Source organism: Solanum pennellii, chromosome 4 (genome assembly GCF_001406875.1).
Source record: "Solanum pennellii chromosome 4, SPENNV200".
Classification (NCBI taxonomy): domain Eukaryota; kingdom Viridiplantae; phylum Streptophyta; class Magnoliopsida; order Solanales; family Solanaceae; genus Solanum; species Solanum pennellii.
Window position 1 is genome coordinate 36087908 of NC_028640.1, and position 10096 is coordinate 36098003.

A 10096-nucleotide genomic window follows, 5' to 3' on the forward strand; every position below is an offset into this window, starting at 1 on the left:
AATCCTTAATTTATATTAGTTCCTATTATTTAGTTATTAGTGAAATCCTTAAACCCATTTGCAAACCAAATCTTGGGCCCTTTTCCCAATTTTTAGCAGCCCACTTCAATACTGCTTCAACCCATTCCAGAACCCATCAAAATACCAATTTTGGGCCAATTTACATCACGTAATTACTTAAAATTTCAGCCCATTTCTCTATTATAATGCCCAGCCCACCTCCAATTCCATTCACCCTCCCTAGCTGCTCCGAACCCGGCCCGATTCTCATTCCAAAAAGAAATCCAGAACGCCCCAACATCTCCTTCTTCAAGTCCTTGTACAGATTTTCTGCAATTCCAGTTGTTGCCCCCGTCCTGACCAATGCGAGATCATTCCACGTCGACGCCAGGGACGCTAGAATCCAATCCAAGCGTCCATCCCCCTTTCCTCTTCTGGAATGGGGTTGAAGCTTCAAGAAAAGGTGTTTAGCCTAAATGGAAAATTTTTTCAAAGGATTGAATTTTCAATAGGTTTGGTTTTGGTCCGAAAATTTCATCTGATTCCACCCTCCCCCCCCCCCCCTTTTTTTTTCAAACCCTAATTTCCCTTCTATATATAGTTTGTTATCTTTTTACTGTTGGAGTGGGAGAAAATATTGGAGAGAGTTACAAGAGTTGAAATATATATACATAAGAAAAAGGTTGAAAAGTTGGGAGAAAAAAAGGAAAAACAGAGGAAAAAGTTGTGTGAGAGAAATTGAACAAAAAAGAGGTATGAAGTTAGTCATAATCTACCATTAGAAAATATATCTTAAAAGAGTCAGTCTTTTGGTTTTGCTTGCATTTTTTTCGGGGGTCTTATTGTTTGAATCTGAGCTCCTGCAATAGAAGAATAGTGGAAGGTGGCTCCCCTGCATGTTCTCGTCTTGATTCGTTGCCTCAAAAAAGGTATACAACTTCTCTCTTCTTACAGTTTTCTTTTTAATTTGAGTCTTAATTTGTTTGTTTAGTTGGTTGCACAGTTCTGGTAGTCCATTAAGGATATGGATTCCTCGTGTGATTTTAAGATTTGGTCGTTTGCTTGTTAAATATGATCCCATATGTATGTGTAGATCATGAATGTGTTTAGAAGTTGTTTCGTACTTTGAAATTGTTACTCTTCTTGTTCCTTGTTGAATCTTCATAGTTGCATTTTGTTTAGTTTTCAAACTATGCTATTTGTCTTAGTCCATTATATCCTTAATCATGAAGTTGTAAATCTGATTTATTCGACGTCATATCCTTTATTCTTTAATCTCGAGTTGAATGAATGAATTAAGATGTCAGCATTTCGAGTAATGCCGCATTCACCACTATTTTGGGTTCTTATATTTTGTATGTTATTACTCGTTTTAATTCCTTTTATTTTGTTGCTTTGTTGAGTCTACTTGAGAGTGTAGGCTTGTTTCCCTTTGTCCAGATGCTCTTTTTCTGATTTCTTTTCCTCTGATTCAAATTTGCTGCATCTGTTGAATTGGCTACATCTTTGGATATTGCTTCATTTTATTTTTTAAAACAAGAAGAAGTTCTAAGTGTCCTTTCATTTTGATATGTCTTAATTGAAAATAGTAGCTAATAGCTAAGTCATAGGATTTATTTGAGTCATTAGTATTAAGTTCTATGTATTCAAGATTGATTTGATAATATGGTTGTGACCAAGTATTATACACATGAATATGCTTATGGCTTCTAGTCATGGGTGTGTTGCTACTGTTTTTTGTCATAAATTAGTGCAAATAGGAGCCTTAGTCATGAGCATTAAGTTATGCACCATGAATTTTGTTTTCTATTTCTTTTCGAGTATCTAGATATTGGCATAAATTAATTCTTGTTTGCTCTATTAAATTTGATTCAAGTGAAGGTTCTTTGTTAACTCTCTTCCTTCCGTTTTGCCACATGTGACACCATCTGAGTCTATCAGACTCCATCCTTGCATTGAGCTGAATTTCTTCGAGTCATCCTCATCTTGTTCGAGTGAATCGGAGGCAATCTACATGCTGGAGATTGAATTTTCAAGTCCCAAAAGCCCAAAAACTGGTTGTATACCGTCTGTACACAACAATACAAAATGGTATACACTGCGAAAATAATGATATACAGGTCACAAAAATATGAAAATATGGATTGAAACACAGTAGCTACAGGTTAAAAATAAAAAAAACAGGGCAGAGACGAAGCATAAGTCCCGTATACATTGTATACATGACTCACTTTGGCATGAATATGGGCCAATGCCCAATTTTACTAGGCTTTGCTTGTGTTCCAGCAGGTCCCAGCAGACAAATGGGTCCAAAAGATCCCAAAAACAGGCCAAGCCCATTATGAAGGAATTGTAGATTTAGGACAGGTTGAGCGTAGGCCCAAGAATTTGGTTTTATTTCCTATCTTATCTTCATTTGCTTATTAAAGTTGGTTTAATTTAATTAATTTCCCACAGATAGTTATATATATATATATATATATATATACACACTTTTAGCCTTATTTTCATAAGTTATAGTGCCTTATGAATTATTTCCCTTTAAGAAATTCTCTGTGTTTCATTTTTCCCTTAAGATAATACAATAATAAAATTGAGTAAATAAATAAAAAGAATTGATTTTCCTTTAATTATTTGAAATTAAAAAACATTATTTAAAAGTCATTTTAGTCAAATCGTCGGTCAAACGCAAGTTAGTGGGCATATTGAGGGTTAACACCTTCTCGGAATGTACATTGAACTAAACCCATTTTTTCAAATTGATTTTTTTATCTGTTTCAATCTTTTTGAAAATCTTATGTTTTTCTTGATTTTTATTTTAAAAAAATTGTGTGGCAACTCTTTTAAATTGAAAAATCGATTTCTAATAAATCATAAGTTTAAACGATTTTTCAAAACTTAGTTATTTTTTTTCTTCTTTTATTATTTTTCGAAGTAAAACATGAACTATTCAAATTCAAACCTTTGTTAAGTCTAAGCAAATAGGTCTTAGCAAATGTCGAAGCTACTGATGAAGAGAAAATATCTTGCACAACAAAATGTCTGATTTTATGTTTTTTTTAGTGCAACACCTAATTGCATGGACAATTATTTTGAACTTGTCCCCAACAAGTTTATTAGAGTAAATTTCACATATAGCGTTATATGTAGTATTATTATCATGTTATGGCATTAGAGTTTCAATTTCATTCTCTAGCATTTAATATTTCACTCTATAGCATTTATTAGTAATTATATTGTTAATTATAATTTATTAAAAAGAGTTGTTATTAAAAATTAATTAACAATTAAGTAGATAAAGTGATAATGAGTAATTAATTTTAGTGATTAAGAATTCTGACAACATTTATTCAGTTGCTTTTGACAGTGCATTTATTGAATGTTGCATGCCTGAGAATTTGAAGAGTTTACCTTTTTATTGAGTTAAATTAAAGCTAGATAAATTATTAGCATTACAATTATTCTTCATTCCAATTTTTTTTTATTTTAAAATTTCTTTCAACATACAATTCATTTTTTCCCCAAGAATTCAAGATTATTTTCATAGCTGCATAGTTCAGTTTTGATGGATAACTTTGTTTCAATTTTAATTAAACATGGTGAAAAGTGGAGTTCTTCGGGTTAGTTTTTAGTTATGATTTGTTCCTTTTAATTATTAATTATTAGTTTTATTTAGATTTGTCGTTTTTTTACATTTAAAACATTGTTAAATTTTTTTGTTAATTGTATTATCTGTAATACAGTTTGTAAATTTTTTTTGAAAGAAACAGTATGTTCTGTATAGCGTACATGAAGTCTGAAGTTTATTTTTTTAGTGAATGAAATGTGTATGAAACATGTATCGTTTGTGTATGAATTTTTTTTAATAGTACAAAATTTTGTTTCTATTTAAATTATAATACATGTTATTGTATGAATTTTGTTTTTAAAATGTATTGTGTATCTTTAGTTGGAGTATTGTATAAGTTAGCGAATGATATAATTAGATGTGTATGAATTATATGAACTGATTAGTGTATAAGTAATTGAATCATATAGGAAATGTGTATGAAGTGTATATGAATTATATAGCAATTATACATGTTATTTTACTAAAATATTATTTTAATGTTGTGAAACAGGAAAATACGTTGATTTTCAGATGGAGGATATCATATATGATGCGTCTACTCTCTATATTGGTTTAGTTAATGCAATAATAACTCAACTTAATATAGAAGAAAATATAAATTCTATTGAGATAAAATACGTTATTAACTATATGTGTCCCCCTATTACTATTCATAATGATGTTGGGGTAAAGATTTTTCTAGATCAGAAAAAGGTTAAATTGGATTCTTTTTAAAATATCCTGTGTATCTCTTTAGTAGATCATGAGATGCATAATGAAGGTCATAGTGTTATTAATGTTGATATAATAAATTGTTATGTTAGATTGACAAATAATTACGTTGATCTATACTCCAATGGCGACGTGAAATTCAAAAGGACGAAAATGACTTGCAGTAGATGCCGTCAGGTTGGACACAATAGAAAAACATGTTCAAATTATCCCGTGCAAAAACAATGATTTCGTAATGTTAAATTTGTTATTATGTTGTTTTGAATGTTATAAACACATTTTGTTTTATTGAGTGCAGTAGTTATCATTGACATTTATGGTTTTCAAATAATGTTTCATAGAGTTTTCATTCAATTTTCATATATATATATATATATATATATATATATATATATATCATTTGAAAATTGAATGAAAATTGTATGAAACATTATATGAATACCATAAATGTCAGTGATAACTACTGCACTCAATAAAACAAAATGTGTTTCTAACATTCAAAACAACATAATAACAAATTTAACATTACAAAATCATTGTTTTTGCACAGGATAATTTGAACATGTCTTTCTATTGTGTCCAACCTGACGGCATCTACTGCAAGTCATTTTCGTCCTTTTGAATTTCACGTCAGCAAACACCTTCCATCTTTCAAGTTTTGGTCTACCCGCTGTTCTCTTTGGACCTGGTGGCAGCATTTTAGGCTCTTGAAACAGTAGTGTAAACTTATTTTGATGCATTACAACGCTCAACACAAAAACTGAATTTTTCAACAAGTCCAACATGCCTCATAACCTCCTTCAGTGTTTTCTTATTGTTGTAAACTTGATCCTCAGCAACAAATAGGTTTGAATGGTCACTTATTTATCATCACCACCTTCATTATTCTCATTGATAACTCCTTCTAAATTCATTCCGATTAAGCGAAAAGAATTATTGGAGTAGAGATCAATGTAATTATTTGTCAATCTAACATCACAATTTATTATATCAGTATTAATAACACTATGACCTTCATTATGCATCTCATGATCTACCAAAGAGATGCACAAAGGATATTTTGAAAAGAAATCCAAATTAACCTTTTTATGATCTAGAAAAATCTTTACCCCGACATCATTATGAATAGTAATAGGGGGACACATATCGTTAATAACGTATTTTATCTCAATAGAATTTATATTTTCTTCTATATTAAGTTGAGTTATTATTGCATTAACTAAACCAATATAGAGAGTAGACGCATCATATATGATGCCCTCCATCTGAAAATCGACGTATTTTCCTGTTTCACAACATTAAAATAATATTTTAGTAAAATAACATGTATAATTGCTATATAATTCATACACACTTCATACATATTTACTATATGATTCAATTACCTATACACTAATCAGTTCATATAATTCATAAACATTTAATTATATCATTCACTAACTTATACAATACTCCAATTAAAGATACACAATACATTTTAAAAACAAAATTCATACAATAACATATATTATAATTTAAATAGAAACAAAATTTTGTACTATTAAAAATAAAATTTCATACACAAATGATACATGCTTCATACACATTTCATTCACTAAAAAATTAAATTTCAGACTTCATGTACGCTATACAGAACATACTGTTTCTTTTTTAAAAAAAATTACAAACTGTATTACATATAATACAGTTAACAAAAAAATTTAACAATGTTTTAAATGTAAAAAACGACAAATCTAAATAAAATCAACAATTCATAATTAAAAGAAACAAATCATAACTAAAAACTAACCCGAAGAATTCCACTTTCCACCATGTTTAATTAAAATTGACACAAAGTTATCCATCAAAACTGAAATATGCAGCTACGAAAATAATCTTAAAATCTTGGGGAAAAATGGACTCTATGTTGAAAGAAATTTCAAAATAATAGAGAAATTTTGGAATAAAGAATAATTGTAATGTTAATAATTTATCTAGCTTTAATTTAACTCAATAAAAAGGTAAACTCTTCAAATTCTTAGGCATACAACATTCAATAAATGCACTGTCAAAAACAACTTAATAAATGTTATCAGAATTCTTAATCGTTAAAATTAATTACTCATTATCACTTTATCTACTTAATTTTTAAGAACAACTCTTTTTAATATATTATAATTAACAATATAATTACTAATAAAATGCTATAGAGTGAGATATTAAATGCTACAAAATGAAATTGAAACTCTAAAGCCATAACTTGATAATAATACTACATATAATGCTATATGTGAAATTTACTCATAACTCAATAGTAAAACCCGATACCGAACCAATAACCCAATAACTTTTTTTTATAAATCCATTAAAAACTCAATAACCCAATTATCTGATAACAATAACCCAATAATATTTTTTTCGGTTCGATTTTTGCATACCCCTATTTAGTATAGTATAAATTTGTCTCTGAAATTTCGGACATAGATTTAGGGGGTACTTGTGCATTATCCCAAATATATATCATATTGTTAGTGTTTCATTAAGTGACTTTTAATTTTATTCTATTAAGTTATCATCTTGTTTTTAATCATAATTTTTTTGTTTTCGTTAAAAGGTCAATTAACTTTAGAAAATTATCTTATAACTAATAAAGTCATAAGAATTTCATTTTCAAAAATTAATCAACTACAATTATCATTAGAATAAATTTGATATGGTTAATCAAATTATTTTTATGCCATGTAATAATAAATCCACAAATAAGCAACATTATAAAATCTATTATTTATATTCAATCTCCCATAAATGTAGTTGAATGATTTCTAAAGATAAAAGTCTTTAAATTGAATGATTTTATTGATGCAAAATAAAATTTAATGACTTCGTTAGGTAATTTTTAGTGATCTTTAATTTCAAATAATTGAATCACATCATTATACTTATACATAATGTATTTTTTTTTAACTTATGCGTTGTTGTGTATGTATACCAACACAATTCAAATTGTGATATTAATGTCAAAATTTTATCCCTCAATTGTTTGTGCAGTGGTGAGTTTTCATATTCATTTTTTAAGAGAAAGAATTCAATCGAGTAATAAATTATTAAAGTCAAGGATTCAATTCAGGAATAAATTATTTGATAATTTTCAATGTTGTACTAGATAAAAGCCACTTGGCTGCTTATACGTTTAATGGTTCAGATATATTTGTCATGAATAATCATAAAATTCAGTTAAGACAGCCCTACCTATCCTTTTAATTTATCCCAAAAACCAGATTATTATTCTCTCTACTAGTTTTTTTTTCTCTTTGATAGACTTTTCATGTTTTAGTTCTTATCCCAATAACAATTTAATTCATATGCTTCAAAATTGAGATGCTAGTTTACTTTTTCAGTTGCTCTCCTGTTCATGTAACTATCAGATTTGGGAGTATAGATCGTTTTTTAACTTCATTTTACTTCCTTTAAAGTATTTTTTGGGTTGAATTTAATTTCTTTTTTATTTGATTTAGAATATTCTATTTTGTATTTTGAAAGGGAGAGTTCATTCAATCGATTTGATTTTTATACAAATTCTCAATCACCTTTTGAACCTTTAAGTAAGTAATGGCGTTGGTAATAATTGACATCTCAGTCGAAATTGATCTGAGCCACAAAGGATGAAAAAAAATATCAAAATTAATTTGAATGTTTTGCGCGAGCAGACAAATAGAAGGAATATCTAAATAGTATAACATAAATTAATTTGGGCCATTAAATATATAAGTAGCCAGGTGGCTTTAATCCAGTTGGCCATTGAGCCAGGTTGCTTTAATTCAGTGGGCCATTGAGAATTATCGGAGGCTTTTTATCTTTTGAATACACTTTTTATTTTTACAAAATTTTGTTATTCTTCTAAATCTTTTTAGGGAAATATAGTTAACTAGTCAAAAAAACTAACTTATTTAGTGATATTATCCATACTTTAATAATATTAGTAAACATGTCAAAAATGTCATTATTTTAAAAATAAATAATTGTTCTGATATAATTAATATTTTCTCTCTCATTATTTACACCTTTTTTCTCTCTCTCATAGATTACATATTTTCCTATATTTATGTAGTTGGATAGATATTAATGTCATTTTAATTTTTCATTCTCTTTTCTTAAGCTTATCAATTTCTCTCTCTTACTTTCTTCCTAATTAAATCCCCAGATTTTTCTCTCTTTTTTTAAGCTTCTTTTCAATTTCTCTCTCTAACATTCTTCCAAATCAATTCCACAGATTTTCGATTCAATATATTAATATTTTTTATTATTCTCATTTAACTTCGTTGCAAGATTTGATTTGAAGATTAACATTGATTTGAATATTATATTTTTCAGATTCCTTATTTATTTATTTACTGATTTTAATGTTTTTATTTAATTTTTTTTTGTTTTGTTGTTGTTCTTAAAACATTTTTAGGGTTTGAGACTATATAATTGTCTCTTCAATAGACGTTTTCAAGAGAGTTACTAGAGGTATTGGACAAAATAATCAAAGTTCATCCGATTTTTCATTATTTAATTTTTTTTCATTCAAGAATTAAACAACAATGTAGGTTCCACTTCTAATCTAAGGAGGATATACGACGGGAAAAAATGCCTGAATCCGTCAATGTGCAAAATCCCACACAAATTCATAACCATGAAGTTGAAGAAGACCAATTTGTTGGAGAAGATAATTTTTTTTTACATGTTTTGTGTCTTGCATGTTTAGTTTAATTTGCTTAGTAATTTTTAAGATTCAAAAAAATTCTTGTTACAATGCGTTTGGAAGTGTATATGGAATTTTATTATGTTATAGTTAGTATTTATTTTTGTATTTCATATATTTATTGTACTTTGTGTTTTTTTTTTTTTGTGTTAGTTATGTCAATGTAACACATTATATGAGTTTGATTGTGTATATTTCATAGTTTTAATGTTTTTTGTATTCATAGATTTGGATGCGTATATTAAATTTTTTTGTTATTTTAGTCAGTATGTATTTTTGTATTTCATTGTTTTATTGTATTTTGTATCCATAGATTTGGAATTGTATTTCATATATTTAATTCATTTTGTATTTTTTTTTTGTGATAGTTATGTCAATGTACCACAATTAGTATTTATTTTTGTATTTCATAGTTTATTATTTTTTGTATTCATAAATTTGGAAGTATATATTGAATTTTGATACTGTTTTAGTCAGTATGTATTTTTACAATTAATAGTTGTATTCATTCAACAATTATGTTGCATTGTTTCTAAATTTGATATTTTTTTTCTAATTTGTATTTATTCTAAAAGTATATCAACTTGTTATGTATTTTATTTAAGAATAAGTACACCAAATATTCAATTATTTCTTTTCAATTTTATATTTCATTCACTTTTTCATCATACTATTTTTTTGTATTTTATATATTATTACACAAAATTCTAAATAAAAACTAGAATAAATAGAAATACAAATAAAATACATATTGAAATAAATAAATACAAGATTTTTGAAGAAAAAAAACTATATAGAAAAAAAAATATATGAATACAAATATATTTCTATATATATATATACATTCGGCATACCTATTGGAATGAATACAAACTAATAAAAAACTATAATAAATATAAATAGAATATATTGTGGAATGAATATAATTTTAAAAAGGTAAAAATTATGGAGAAAAAAAAGAACAAAATTTAAATTTTATTTGAAAATGTAACTGATGAGAAAATTAAGTGATCCTTACCTTCTTTTTTTTT

General features: G+C 27.2%; 1 long non-coding RNA gene across 1 annotated transcript; it reads left to right on the forward strand.

Annotated features, from left to right (window-relative positions):
- Positions 1-260: 260 nt before the first annotated feature.
- Positions 261-2488, forward strand: LOC107016142. The gene is made up of 2 exons (XR_001456419.2): positions 261-929; positions 1942-2488. It is a non-coding gene; the product is annotated as an uncharacterized LOC107016142 (long non-coding RNA).
- The last annotated feature ends 7608 nt before the right edge of the window (positions 2489-10096 follow it).